General features: G+C 25.9%; 6 pseudogenes; all 6 read left to right on the top strand.

The window, feature by feature from the left end:
* The first annotated feature begins 268 nt into the window (after positions 1–268).
* LOC131804918 (NADH-ubiquinone oxidoreductase chain 6-like) lies at positions 269–2678 on the top strand (annotated as a pseudogene).
* LOC131804915 (cytochrome b-like) lies at positions 2261–2979 on the top strand (annotated as a pseudogene).
* Positions 2980–5184: 2205 nt separating this feature from the next.
* On the top strand, positions 5185–6780 carry LOC131804914 (NADH-ubiquinone oxidoreductase chain 6-like; annotated as a pseudogene).
* On the top strand, positions 6578–7298 carry LOC131804913 (cytochrome b-like; annotated as a pseudogene).
* A 2259-nt stretch (positions 7299–9557) lies between these two features.
* LOC131804912 (NADH-ubiquinone oxidoreductase chain 6-like) lies at positions 9558–11154 on the top strand (annotated as a pseudogene).
* LOC131804911 (cytochrome b-like) lies at positions 10952–11672 on the top strand (annotated as a pseudogene).
* The last annotated feature ends 4592 nt before the right edge of the window (positions 11673–16264 follow it).

Below are 16264 nucleotides of genomic sequence, written 5' to 3'. Positions count from 1 at the left end.
AAAGGAAATACTCGTAATAAACCATAACCTCCTAACTTTAATATAATTCCAGCTAAAATTATTGAACCAGAAACTGGAGCTTCTACATGAGCCTTTGGTAATCACAAATGAACTAAAAATATTGGTATTTTTACTAAAAATGCTATAACTAAAGAAAAATATAAAATTTCATAATTAAATATATAATTATTTAATAAATAAAAATTTATAGTATTTGTTACCTTATATAAATAAAAAATACCAATTAATATTGGTAAAGAAACTAACAATGTATAAAATAATAAATATACTCCCGCTTGTAACCGTTCAGGTTGATAACCTCAACCTAAAATTAAAAATAAAGTAGGAATTAAACTACTTTCAAAAAATAAATAAAATATAAATAAACTTATACTTCTAAAAGTTAATACTAATATTAATAATAATAAAATAATATTAAATAAAAATAAATTTACATAATTATTATATTTGAACACTGATTCTCTTGCTATTAATATTAAAGAAACAATTCACAATCTTAATAAAATTAACCCATAAGAAATTATATCTGAACCAAATATATAAGAAATTGATATAAAATAATTTGAATATATATTTATTAAAATAAAAATAAAAGAAATAAAAAATAAAAAACTTTGAACCATTCAATATGAATTTTTAATAAAACATAAAGGAAATAAAAATAAAACTATAAAAATAATTTTTAACATTGTAATACATTAAATCTTTGAAAATAATCATTTCCATGTGTACGAATTATTGAAACTAAAATTGAAAGACCTAAAGCACCTTCACATACTCTAAAAGTTAAAAATATTATTCTAAAAAAATTCTCATAATTATATATATTTAAATATACAAATAATAAAAGAAATAATCTTAAAACAATATATTCTAATCTTAATAATATAGACAATAAATGCTTTCGATTAGAAACAAAAGTAAATACTCCTATAATAAATAAAATTCTAAGTAAACATCAATTTAAAATTATTAACATTAGTTTTAATAGTTTAATAAAAACATTGGTCTTGTAAACCAAAAATAAGAGTTACTCTTTTAAAACTTCAAGAAAAAAGAAATTTCTTTATCATTAATCCCCAAAATTAATATTTTAATTAAACTATTTCTTGATATTATACAATGAATTTTAATAACTCTTCTATTTATTTTTAATTTTATTATTATAAATATTAAACATCCATTAGCTATAGGATTAACCTTACTTATTCAAACTATTTTAGTTTCAATAATTTCAGGATTAATAACTAAAACATTTTGATTTTCTTATATTTTATTTTTAGTATTTTTAGGAGGAATACTAGTTCTATTCATTTATGTAACTTCTTTAGCTTCAAATGAAATATTTACATTTTCTTCAAAAATTTTGATTTCATCAGTTTCTATTTTTATACCCTCCACCATGGGTAGGAGGGTATATTAACTTTGTCATTCCGTTTGTAACACCTCTAAATATTCGTCGTAGACCCCATAAAGTATATATATTCATAATCAGCATAAAATTCTAAGACGATTTAGCGATGTCCGTCTGTCTGTCCGTCTGTCTGTCTGTCTGTCTGTCTGTCCGTCTGTCTGTCTGTTGAAATCACGATAGAGCCCACATTATTTGACGTAGACCTTTGAAATTTGGCACAAGTGTGTGTATTGTCCCTAGGATGGTTGGTATTGAAAATGAGATATATCGGTCCACGTTCTGGTATAGTCCCCATATAACGGTACCTCCCGATATTCGGTATTTTGATGATTTATGCCACATTTTTTCACTGATTTGTGTAAAAGTTGGTATTTGTGGGTCATAATGGGTCCTAGTTCGTGTGGCGAAACATTGTAATTATAGGTGCACGTGTTGGTGTAGCCCCTATATAACGGTACCTCCCGATATTCGGCATTTTAATGTTTTTTGCCACATTTCTTCTAATGTTCTTTTACCCTAGGGTGGAGGGTATTAAAAGTTTGGCCCGGCCGAACTTAATGTTTTTTTACTTGTTTTATTATAATTATTTCATTATATTTTATTGACAAAAGAATTCTATTAAATTATTCTAATATAGAAATTCAATCAATTTCTAATTTAAATTCATATATAATAGAAAATTCTCTTTCTTTAAACAAATTATATAATTATCCAACTAATTTATTAACAATTTTATTAATAAATTATTTATTAATTACATTAATTGCAGTAGTAAAAATTACTAATTTATTTAAGGGACCTTTACGACCAATATTTAATTAACTAATGAACAAACCTTTACGACTTAAACATCCAATTTTAAGTATTGCAAATAATGCACTAGTAGACCTACCTGCTCCAAGTAATATTTCATCATGATGAAATTTCGGATCATTATTAGGTTTATGTTTAATTATTCAAATTTTAACTGGATTATTTCTTGCTACACATTATACAGCAGATATTAATTTAGCATTTAATAGAGTAAATCATATTTGTCGAGACGTTAAATATGGTTGATTATTACGAACTTTACATGCTAATGGTGCATCATTTTTCTTTATTTGCATTTATCTACATGTAGGACGAGGAATATATTATGGATCTATTTTATATACACCAACTTGACTAGTAGGAGTAATTATTTTATTTCTAGTTATAGGAACAGCTTTTATAGGATATGTTCTTCCTTGAGGACAAATATCTTTCTGAGAAGCAACATTATTACTAATTTATTATCAGCTATTCCTTATTTAGGAATTGACTTAGTACAATGAGTTTGAGGAGGATTTGCTGTAGACAATGCAACTTTAACTCGATTTTTCACTTTCCACTTTATTTTACCTTTTATTGTATTAGCAATAACAATAATTCATTTATTATTTTTTCATGAAACAGGTTCAAATAATCCTATTGGATTAAATTCTAATATTGATAAAATTCCTTTCCATCCTTATTTTACTTATAAGGATATCGTTGGATTTATTATTATAACAACAACATGAATTGTATATATATATATATATATATATATATATATATATACTAGCTGAACCCGGTGCGCTTCGCTACCCCTTTTGATTTTATATGCATTCAAAATTTTATTTACGAATATATGTTGGTTAAAAAAAAAAACAAATTTAAAAATTTAAAAAAAAATTATTGCACTACTTTAATGCGTAAATAACCAAAACCGTTAGAAAAGCAGTAACATGACATACATACACGAAGGGTTTGTCCTTCGGATTTATTTATTTCATAGCAAATACCAAGCGTGCAGTAAACTGCAATCTTTTGAAGCTGAGTGGCATTTCTATTGCAATTAGTGAATTCGAGATAGCAACATACTTCGCTGATCCGATTTAAATATAATATTAAAAAAATACTTTTACACCAAACTCCGCCACACCTTTCATATTTCATTGAAATTGGTGCGTCAAACATGTAAAATCGGCCGATAATATATATATATATATGGGAGCTATATCCAAATCTTAACAAATTTCCAATTAATTTGTCGCATTTATTATTGTAACCAAATTCCGCCACACATTCTGAATTTCATTGGTATCGGTCATATATATCATGTTTGGTGCATAACATATATGAAATCGGCCGAAATATATATGTTAGCTATATCCAAACCTCAACTGATTTCAATATAATTTGGCAATTTTTTCTGGTGCCAGATTTTGTCTCTCTCGCTTTGGGTGCATCAAATATGTGAAATCGGCTGAGTATATATATGGGAGCTATAATCAAATCTGAGCGTACTTGAATATAATTTGTCAAATTTATTTTTGTACCAAACTTAGCACTCATGCCGAATTTCATTGGAATCGGAAATACGTATCGTGTTTTGTGCATCAAATATGTGAAATCGGCGGAAAATATATATGGGAGCTATATCCAAATCTGAACCGATTTTAATATAATTTGACTAATTTATTTTCTAATCAAAATCCCGTTACATATTCCAAATTTCTTTGGAATCGAACATACATATCGTGTATGGTGCATAAAATACATGAAATCGGTCGAAAATATATATGAGAGCTATATCCAAATCTGAACCTATTTTAATATAATTTGACAAATGTATATTTGTTTTAATTTCCGCTACACATTCCAAATTTCATTGAAATTAGAGATACATAGCGTGTTTGGTGCATCAAATACATGAAATCGGTCGAAAATATATATGGGAGCTATATCCAAATCTGAACCGAATTCAATTTAATTTGACAAATTCATTTTTGCTCCCAATTCCGTTACTTATTTTAAATTTCATTAAAATTGGAATTACATATCGTGTTTGGTCCACCAAATACATGAAATCGGCCGAAAATGTATATGGGAGCTATATCCAAATCTGAACCAATTTCAATATAATTTCGGAAATCAATTTTTTAGATAAAATCGATCACACGTTTCAAATTTCATTGAAATTGGGGATACATAGCGTGTTTGGTGCATCAAATGCTTGAAATCGGCCGAATATATATATGGGAGCTATATCCAAATCGGAACCGATTTCAATATAACTTGACAAATTTATTTTCGGATTAAATCCCCTCACACATTCCAAATTTCATTGGAATCGAACATTCATATTGTGTTTGAGGCAAATTTGGAGACTGTATCTTCAACCAATCAATAGATATGTGCATATAAAATCTAAATTTTTGGGAGGTACCTCCGATTCTGATGCTATATATCCAGTTCCAAGTGGAAATTCAAAAATGTATATAGCCCATGTTATATATATATATATATATATATATATATATATATATATATATATATATATATATATATATATATATATATATATATATATATATATATATATATATATATATATATATATATATATATATATATATATAAACGTTTGTTACTAATATAAATCATTAAATTAATTACATTTTATCTTTCTGTCCCACTTTGTAATTATTGTACCAAGGATTCTTCTAACTTTAATATAATTCCAGCTAAAATTATTGAACCAGAAACTGGAGCTTCTACATGAGCCTTTGGTAATCACAAATGAACTAAAAATATTGGTATTTTTACTAAAAATGCTATAACTAAAGAAAAATATAAAATTTCATAATTAAATATATAATTATTTAATAAATAAAAATTTATAGTATTTGTTACCTTATATAAATAAAAAATACCAATTAATATTGGTAAAGAAACTAACAATGTATAAAATAATAAATATACTCCCGCTTGTAACCGTTCAGGTTGATAACCTCAACCTAAAATTAAAAATAAAGTAGGAATTAAACTACTTTCAAAAAATAAATAAAATATAAATAAACTTATACTTCTAAAAGTTAATACTAATATTAATAATAATAAAATAATATTAAATAAAAATAAATTTACATAATTATTATATTTGAACACTGATTCTCTTGCTATTAATATTAAAGAAACAATTCACAATCTTAATAAAATTAACCCATAAGAAATTATATCTGAACCAAATATATAAGAAATTGATATAAAATAATTTGAATATATATTTATTAAAATAAAAATAAAAGAAATAAAAAATAAAAAACTTTGAACCATTCAATATGAATTTTTAATAAAACATAAAGGAAATAAAAATAAAACTATAAAAATAATTTTTAACATTGTAATACATTAAATCTTTGAAAATAATCATTTCCATGTGTACGAATTATTGAAACTAAAATTGAAAGACCTAAAGCACCTTCACATACTCTAAAAGTTAAAAATATTATTCTAAAAAAATTCTCATAATTATATATATTTAAATATACAAATAATAAAAGAAATAATCTTAAAACAATATATTCTAATCTTAATAATATAGACAATAAATGCTTTCGATTAGAAACAAAAGTAAATAATCCTATAATAAATAAAATTCTAGGTAAACATCAATTTAAAATTATTAACATTAGTTTTAATAGTTTAATAAAAACATTGGTCTTGTAAACCAAAAATAAGAGTTACTCTTTTAAAACTTCAAGAAAAAAGAAATTTCTTTATCATTAATCCCCAAAATTAATATTTTAATTAAACTATTTCTTGATATTATACAATGAATTTTAATAACTCTTCTATTTATTTTTAATTTTATTATTATAAATATTAAACATCCATTAGCTATAGGATTAACCTTACTTATTCAAACTATTTTAGTTTCAATAATTTCAGGATTAATAACTAAAACATTTTGATTTTCTTATATTTTATTTTTAGTATTTTTAGGAGGAATACTAGTTCTATTCATTTATGTAACTTCTTTAGCTTCAAATGAAATATTTACATTTTCTTCAAAAATTTTGATTTCATCAGTTTCTATTTTTTATTATAATTATTTCATTATATTTTATTGACAAAAGAATTCTATTAAATTATTCTAATATAGAAATTCAATCAATTTCTAATTTAAATTCATATATAATAGAAAATTCTCTTTCTTTAAACAAATTATATAATTATCCAACTAATTTATTAACAATTTTATTAATAAATTATTTATTAATTACATTAATTGCAGTAGTAAAAATTACTAATTTATTTAAGGGACCTTTACGACCAATATTTAATTAACTAATGAACAAACCTTTACGACTTAAACATCCAATTTTAAGTATTGCAAATAATGCACTAGTAGACCTACCTGCTCCAAGTAATATTTCATCATGATGAAATTTCGGATCATTATTAGGTTTATGTTTAATTATTCAAATTTTAACTGGATTATTTCTTGCTATACATTATACAGCAGATATTAATTTAGCATTTAATAGAGTAAATCATATTTGTCGAGACGTTAAATATGGTTGATTATTACGAACTTTACATGCTAATGGTGCATCATTTTTCTTTATTTGCATTTATCTACATGTAGGACGAGGAATATATTATGGATCATTTTTATATACACCAACTTGACTAGTAGGAGTAATTATTTTATTTCTAGTTATAGGAACAGCTTTTATAGGATATGTTCTTCCTTGAGGACAAATATCTTTCTGAGAAGCAGCATTTATTACTAATTTATTATCAGCTATTCCTTATTTAGGAATTGACTTAGTACAATGAGTTTGAGGAGGATTTGCTGTAGACAATGCAACTTTAACTCGATTTTTCACTTTCCACTTTATTTTACCTTTTATTGTATTAGCAATAACAATAATTCATTTATTATTTTTTTCATGAAACAGGTTCAAATAATCCTATTGGATTAAATTCTAATATTGATAAAATTCCTTTCCATCCTTATTTTACTTATAAGGATATCGTTGGATTTATTATTATAACAACAACATGAATTGTATATATATATATATATATATATATATATATATATATATATATATATATATATATATATATATATATATATATATATATATATATATATATATATATATATATATATATATATATATATATACTAGCTGAACCCGGTGCGCTTCGCTACCCCTTTTGATTTTATATGCATTCAAAATTTTATTTACGAATATATGTTGGTTAAAAAAAAAACAAATTTAAAAATTTAAAAAAAAATTATTGCACTACTTTAATGCGTAAATAACCAAAACCGTTAGAAAAGCAGTAACATGACATACATACACGAAGGGTTTGTCCTTCGGATTTATTTATTTCATAGCAAATACCAAGCGTGCAGTAAACTGCAATCTTTTGAAGCTGAGTGGCATTTCTATTGCAATTAGTGAATTCGAGATAGCAACATACTTCGCTGATCCGATTTAAATATAATATTAAAAAAATACTTTTACACCAAACTCCGCCACACCTTTCATATTTCATTGAAATTGGTGCGTCAAACATGTAAAATCGGCCGATAATATATATATATATGGGAGCTATATCCAAATCTTTACAAATTTCCAATTAATTTGTCGCATTTATTATTGTAACCAAATTCCGCCACACATTCTGAATTTCATTGGTATCGGTCATATATATCATGTTTGGTGCATAACATATATGAAATCGGCCGAAATATATATGTTAGCTATATCCAAACCTCAACTGATTTCAATATAATTTGGCAATTTTTTCTGGTGCCAGATTTTGTCTCTCTCGCTTTGGGTGCATCAAATATGTGAAATCGGCTGAGTATATATATGGGAGCTATAATCAAATCTGAGCGTACTTGAATATAATTTGTCAAATTTATTTTTGTACCAAACTTAGCACTCATGCCGAATTTCATTGGAATCGGAAATACGTATCGTGTTTTGTGCATCAAATATGTGAAATCGGCGGAAAATATATATGGGAGCTATATCCAAATCTGAACCGATTTTAATATAATTTGACTAATTTATTTTCTAATCAAAATCCCGTTACATATTCCAAATTTCTTTGGAATCGAACATACATATCGTGTATGGTGCATAAAATACATGAAATCGGTCGAAAATATATATGAGAGCTATATCCAAATTTGAACCGATTTTAATATAATTTGACAAATGTATATTTGTTTTAATTTCCGCTACACATTCCAAATTTCATTGAAATTAGAGATACATAGCGTGTTTGGTGCATCAAATACATGAAATCGGTCGAAAATATATATGGGAGCTATATCCAAATCTGAACCGAATTCAATTTAATTTGACAAATTCATTTTTGCTCCCAATTCCGTTACTTATTTTAAATTTCATTAAAATTGGAATTACATATCGTGTTTGGTCCACCAAATACATGAAATCGGCCGAAAATGTATATGGGAGCTATATCCAAATCTGAACCAATTTCAATATAATTTCGGAAATCAATTTTTTAGATAAAATCGATCACACGTTTCAAATTTCATTGAAATTGGGGATACATAGCGTGTTTGGTGCATCAAATGCTTGAAATCGGCCGAATATATATATGGGAGCTATATCCAAATCAGAACCGATTTCAATATAACTTGACAAATTTATTTTCGGATTAAATCCCCTCACACATTCCAAATTTCATTGGAATCGAACATTCATATTGTGTTTGAGGCAAATTTGGAGACTGTATCTTCAACCAATCAATAGATATGTGCATATAAAATCTAAATTTTTGGGAGGTACCTCCGATTCTGATGCTATATATCCAGTTCCAAGTGGAAATTCAAAAATGTATATAGCCCATGTTATATATATATATATATATATATGTTATATATATATATATATATATATGTTATATATATATATATATATATATATATATATATATATATATATATATATATAAACGTTTGTTACTAATATAAATCATTAAATTAATTACATTTAATCTTTCTGTCCCACTTTGTAATTATTGTACCAAGGATTCTTCTAACTTTAATATAATTCCAGCTAAAATTATTGAACCAGAAACTGGAGCTTCTACATGAGCCTTTGGTAATCACAAATGAACTAAAAATATTGGTATTTTACTAAAAATGCTATAACTAAAGAAAAATATAAAATTTCATAATTAAATATATAATTATTTAATAAATAAAAATTTATAGTATTTGTTACCTTATATAAATAAAAAATACCAATTAATATTGGTAAAGAAACTAACAATGTATAAAATAATAAATATACTCCCGCTTGTAACCGTTCAGGTTGATAACCTCAACCTAAAATTAAAAATAAAGTAGGAATTAAACTACTTTCAAAAAATAAATAAAATATAAATAAACTTATACTTCTAAAAGTTAATACTAATATTAATAATAATAAAATAATATTAAATAAAAATAAATTTACATAATTATTATATTTGAACACTGATTCTCTTGCTATTAATATTAAAGAAACAATTCACAATCTTAATAAAATTAACCCATAAGAAATTATATCTGAACCAAATATATAAGAAATTGATATAAAATAATTTGAATATATATTTATTAAAATAAAAATAAAAGAAATAAAAAATAAAAAACTTTGAACCATTCAATATGAATTTTTAATAAAACATAAAGGAAATAAAAATAAAACTATAAAAATAATTTTTAACATTGTAATACATTAAATCTTTGAAAATAATCATTTCCATGTGTACGAATTATTGAAACTAAAATTGAAAGACCTAAAGCACCTTCACATACTCTAAAAGTTAAAAATATTATTCTAAAAAAATTCTCATAATTATATATATTTAAATATACAAATAATAAAAGAAATAATCTTAAAACAATATATTCTAATCTTAATAATATAGACAATAAATGCTTTCGATTAGAAACAAAAGTAAATACTCCTATAATAAATAAAATTCTAGGTAAACATCAATTTAAAATTATTAACATTAGTTTTAATAGTTTAATAAAAACATTGGTCTTGTAAACCAAAAATAAGAGTTACTCTTTTAAAACTTCAAGAAAAAAGAAATTTCTTTATCATTAATCCCCAAAATTAATATTTTAATTAAACTATTTCTTGATATTATACAATGAATTTTAATAACTCTTCTATTTATTTTTAATTTTATTATTATAAATATTAAACATCCATTAGCTATAGGATTAACCTTACTTATTCAAACTATTTTAGTTTCAATAATTTCAGGATTAATAACTAAAACATTTTGATTTTCTTATATTTTATTTTTAGTATTTTTAGGAGGAATACTTGTTCTATTCATTTATGTAACTTCTTTAGCTTCAAATGAAATATTTACATTTTCTTCAAAAATTTTGATTTCATCAGTTTCTATTTTTTTATTATAATTATTTCATTATATTTTATTGACAAAAGAATTCTATTAAATTATTCTAATATAGAAATTCAATCAATTTCTAATTTAAATTCATATATAATAGAAAATTCTCTTTCTTTAAACAAATTATATAATTATCCAACTAATTTATTAACAATTTTATTAATAAATTATTTATTAATTACATTAATTGCAGTAGTAAAAATTACTAATTTATTTAAGGGACCTTTACGACCAATATTTAATTAACTAATGAACAAACCTTTACGACTTAAACATCCAATTTTAAGTATTGCAAATAATGCACTAGTAGACCTACCTGCTCCAAGTAATATTTCATCATGATGAAATTTCGGATCATTATTAGGTTTATGTTTAATTATTCAAATTTTAACTGGATTATTTCTTGCTATACATTATACAGCAGATATTAATTTAGCATTTAATAGAGTAAATCATATTTGTCGAGACGTTAAATATGGTTGATTATTACGAACTTTACATGCTAATGGTGCATCATTTTTCTTTATTTGCATTTATCTACATGTAGGACGAGGAATATATTATGGATCATTTTTATATACACCAACTTGACTAGTAGGAGTAATTATTTTATTTCTAGTTATAGGAACAGCTTTTATAGGATATGTTCTTCCTTGAGGACAAATATCTTTCTGAGAAGCAACATTTATTACTAATTTATTATCAGCTATTCCTTATTTAGGAATTGACTTAGTACAATGAGTTTGAGGAGGATTTGCTGTAGACAATGCAACTTTAACTCGATTTTTCACTTTCCACTTTATTTTACCTTTTATTGTATTAGCAATAACAATAATTCATTTATTATTTTTTTCATGAAACAGGTTCAAATAATCCTATTGGATTAAATTCTAATATTGATAAAATTCCTTTCCATCCTTATTTTACTTATAAGGATATCGTTGGATTTATTATTATAACAACAACATGAATTGTATATATATATATATATATATATATATATATATATATATATATATATATATATATATATATATATATATATATATATATATATATATATATATACTAGCTGAACCCGGTGCGCTTCGCTACCCCTTTTGATTTTATATGCATTCAAAATTTTATTTACGAATATATGTTGGTTAAAAAAAAAAAACAAATTTAAAAATTTAAAAAAAAATTATTGCACTACTTTAATGCGTAAATAACCAAAACCGTTAGAAAAGCAGTAACATGACATACATACACGAAGGGTTTGTCCTTCGGATTTATTTATTTCATAGCAAATACCAAGCGTGCAGTATACTGCAATCTTTTGAAGCTGAGTGGCATTTCTATTGCAATTAGTGAATTCGAGATAGCAACATACTTCGCTGATCCGATTTAAATATAATATTAAAAAAATACTTTTACACCAAACTCCGCCACACCTTTCATATTTCATTGAAATTGGTGCGTCAAACATGTAAAATCGGCCGATAATATATATATATATGGGAGCTATATCCAAATCTTAACAAATTTCCAATTAATTTGTCGCATTTATTATTGTAACCAAATTCCGCCACACATTCTGAATTTCATTGGTATCGGTCATATATATCATGTTTGGTGCATAACATATATGAAATCGGCCGAAATATATATGTTAGCTATATCCAAACCTCAACTGATTTCAATATAATTTGGCAATTTTTTCTGGTGCCAGATTTTGTCTCTCTCGCTTTGGGTGCATCAAATATGTGAAATCGGCTGAGTATATATATGGGAGCTATAATCAAATCTGAGCGTACTTGAATATAATTTGTCAAATTTATTTTTGTACCAAACTTAGCACTCATGCCGAATTTCATTGGAATCGGAAATACGTATCGTGTTTTGTGCATCAAATATGTGAAATCGGCGGAAAATATATATGGGAGCTATATCCAAATCTGAACCGATTTTAATATAATTTGACTAATTTATTTTCTAATCAAAATCCCGTTACATATTCCAAATTTCTTTGGAATCGAACATACATATCGTGTATGGTGCATAAAATACATGAAATCGGTCGAAAATATATATGAGAGCTATATCCAAATCTGAACCGATTTTAATATAATTTGACAAATGTATATTTGTTTTAATTTCCGCTACACATTCCAAATTTCATTGAAATTAGAGATACATAGCGTGTTTGGTGCATCAAATACATGAAATCGGTCGAAAATATATATGGGAGCTATATCCAAATCTGAACCGAATTCAATTTAATTTGACAAATTCATTTTTGCTCCCAATTCCGTTACTTATTTTAAATTTCATTAAAATTGGAATTACATATCGTGTTTGGTCCACCAAATACATGAAATCGGCCGAAAATGTATATGGGAGCTATATCCAAATCTGAACCAATTTCAATATAATTTCGGAAATCAATTTTTTAGATAAAATCGATCACACGTTTCAAATTTCATTGAAATTGGGGATACATAGCGTGTTTGGTGCATCAAATGCTTGAAATCGGCCGAATATATATATGGGAGCTATATCCAAATCAGAACCGATTTCAATATAACTTGACAAATTTATTTTCGGATTAAATCCCCTCACACATTCCAAATTTCATTGGAATCGAACATTCATATTGTGTTTGAGGCAAATTTGGAGACTGTATCTTCAACCAATCAATAGATATGTGCATATAAAATCTAAATTTTTGGGAGGTACCTCCGATTCTGATGCTATATATCCAGTTCCAAGTGGAAATTCAAAAATGTATATAGCCCATGTTATATATATATATATATATATATATATATATATATATATATATACATATATATATATATATATATATATATATATATATATATATATATATATATATATATATGTTATATATATATATATATATATATATATATATATATATATATATATATAAACGTTTGTTACTAATATAAATCATTAAATTAATTACATTTAATCTTTCTGTCCCACTTTGTAATTATTGTACCAAGGATTCTTGCACGTTTTGGAACAGAGTATCAGTAAGAATTCTCTGGTTACATCAGCTGTTGTTTCGTTTTTATTTCAAAAATATATATTTCTGAAATGTGGATTAAAAATTAGATCACATTAACAAAATATTAGAATGTTTTATAATAATGTGTGTGCACGAAAACACAAACTTTTTAACTATTTTTCAATCGTTTTGTACTCCAAACAAAACAAAACCACAAATATTTAAATACCAGAAGTACACAAGCAATACGATTGCTATAACGTATTTCGGCTGTGAGTTGCCGAGCTGTATCGCTTGCGAACGATTCACCGGGAAAGGTTTGCTGAGCGAAATTATGACTGTTACATTAAAGGGCTAAGCACATAAGAAGCTTGAAGTCATGGCTAGGCATATTTTGTGACATTTTACAAAGGGATTACAGAACCGCACTAAAATCCAGCCGTCGTTTTCCATTATAATTTGACATTAATATGCCTAGCCATGACTTCAAGCTTCTTATGTACTTAGCCCTTTAGAGTTGTTATTCTTAATAAATTTTGTACTTTTTTACTTTGTACTGTTTAGTTTCCAATGTTGCGTCATACAGCAGAGAAGATTACAGTTCTGTTTTTGTTTTCACTCATCAACACAAAAAGGACAAAAGAAGAAACAAGTCCCGTTATCTCAATGTCGGTTTTGTTTCGTTTCGAACATCGAGAAAATACAGAACGAAACGATTGCAAACATATAGTTCGTATTTGTTCGCTGCTGTAAAGACGTGCATCGGCAAAACTCTCATTTTCATTCAGTCATTTCCCAATTCAATTTTACTTAATCAATTCACTCTGTTATATAAACATTATTTTTGAATTCCAAATCTATAATTATATAGATTAAAGGTAAAACTGTAACTTTTTATTGCCAAAGGCAGGAACATGGTAGAATGAAGAAGGCAAAGTCATGCAATCACATGTGTACAATTTTTTCAAAATTACTTAATTGACAACATCTCATTGTCAAAATTTATATTTATAAATCCATTATACATACACAAATCAGAGATGTGAACTTGCTTTCCATGCAATGAAATTTGACAAGCTAAATTACTGAAAACTAGAACCTTCTTAATTTTACCATGGGTAGGAATTAGTAAATCAATAGTAAAGTTCTCTCGGGGTAGAGATTTTAAATGTCATAGATTTAAGACTTAACAGAATTATATTGAATAAAAACCTATAAATTTGGGCGCTCAACTCGCGATAATTTGAACGAAACGTCATTGATCAACTCGAAATAACCAAAAATTAAGCGGCTAATCCCGGAGAGATCAGAAGTGTTGAATCTTGTCTGGTATAATATTTGGATACAACGATATTTCTCCTCTCTCATAGATTTAATGTTGTGATCAATCTGCAAAATGTTGATAATTGCATACGACTTTAACGACTTGTTTCCATACCAGTAGTGGGATTCTCTAAGTCATTATTTGAGTTACCGACAATAATCGGTAACTTTAAAATCAAAATTTTTGATATGAAAAAGAAGTTAAAGTTCATACATTGGTATCTATCGGTAGGTCTTAACGACTACTTTGATTTCGTCGCTAGCTTACCGAAAAAATTCGTTAATTACCGAAGTTATATGCATTTTAAGTTCACCGACTTTTGTCGGTAACTCAAAAAATGAGTTAGAGAATTCCACTACTGTTGTGTAGTTATATGCATTTTTTGAGTTACCGACAAAAGTCGGTGAACTTAAAATGCATATAACTTCGGTAATTAACGAAATTTTTCGGTAAGAATCCGAAGCTAATTGAATACAATTTCCACCTACTGGGATTTGGTAAGAACTCCAAAGAAAAAAAGACAAGCCCTTAAGGAATTATTATTACAAGATTATATTGGAGAACGAAGGATCCAATATGAAATTTAATGTTGTTCCAAATAGATGTAGCAAGGTTGAGGTAACAATAGGAACCGATATTTGTAGCCAGGCCAACAAAACAGCTACTCCAGACTGTCTGAGGATCGAGAAGATTAAAGACACATTACAAGAAGATGACGAGGAGCTCAGAATAATGTTTATGGAAGTTTGCGACGAATACAAGAAAATTGATTCAAACATTGACGCATTGAAAGTGAGGCATATTGTTCAAACATATAAGCCCAACAAAAGCAAAACAACGAACGTGGAAATGAGTCTCGTACTTATACATGAAACACCAATATTATGCAATCCCAGACGACTAACAATACAAGAGAGGACTGCAGTTGAAAATCAATTTGAAAACTGGTTGGAGCATTCGGACTTAGAATTTTGCAGTCTAATCGTTATGGTGAAGAACCGTGGTTCGACGTCTAGACAATGTGTTGATTATCGAAGAATAAATCGTCGGCCGTGTTTCAACGTTACATAAATAATACCAGCAAGTAATTACGAAGAGGTTGTTATAAATATTCAAAGAGCTTTGGATACCTGTAGAGACTATGAATTAGACATAAATGTTAAAAAGTGAAGTTTCCTAAAGAAAAGAATTCAATTTCTAGGTTACATCATTGAAAATAGAA

Source organism: Musca domestica, unplaced genomic scaffold (genome assembly GCF_030504385.1).
Source record: "Musca domestica strain aabys unplaced genomic scaffold, Musca_domestica.polishedcontigs.V.1.1 5, whole genome shotgun sequence".
Taxonomy (NCBI): Eukaryota; Metazoa; Arthropoda; class Insecta; order Diptera; family Muscidae; genus Musca; species Musca domestica.
The sequence above is the reverse complement of the archived record's forward strand: the minus strand, read 5'-3'. Positions and strand labels throughout refer to the sequence as shown.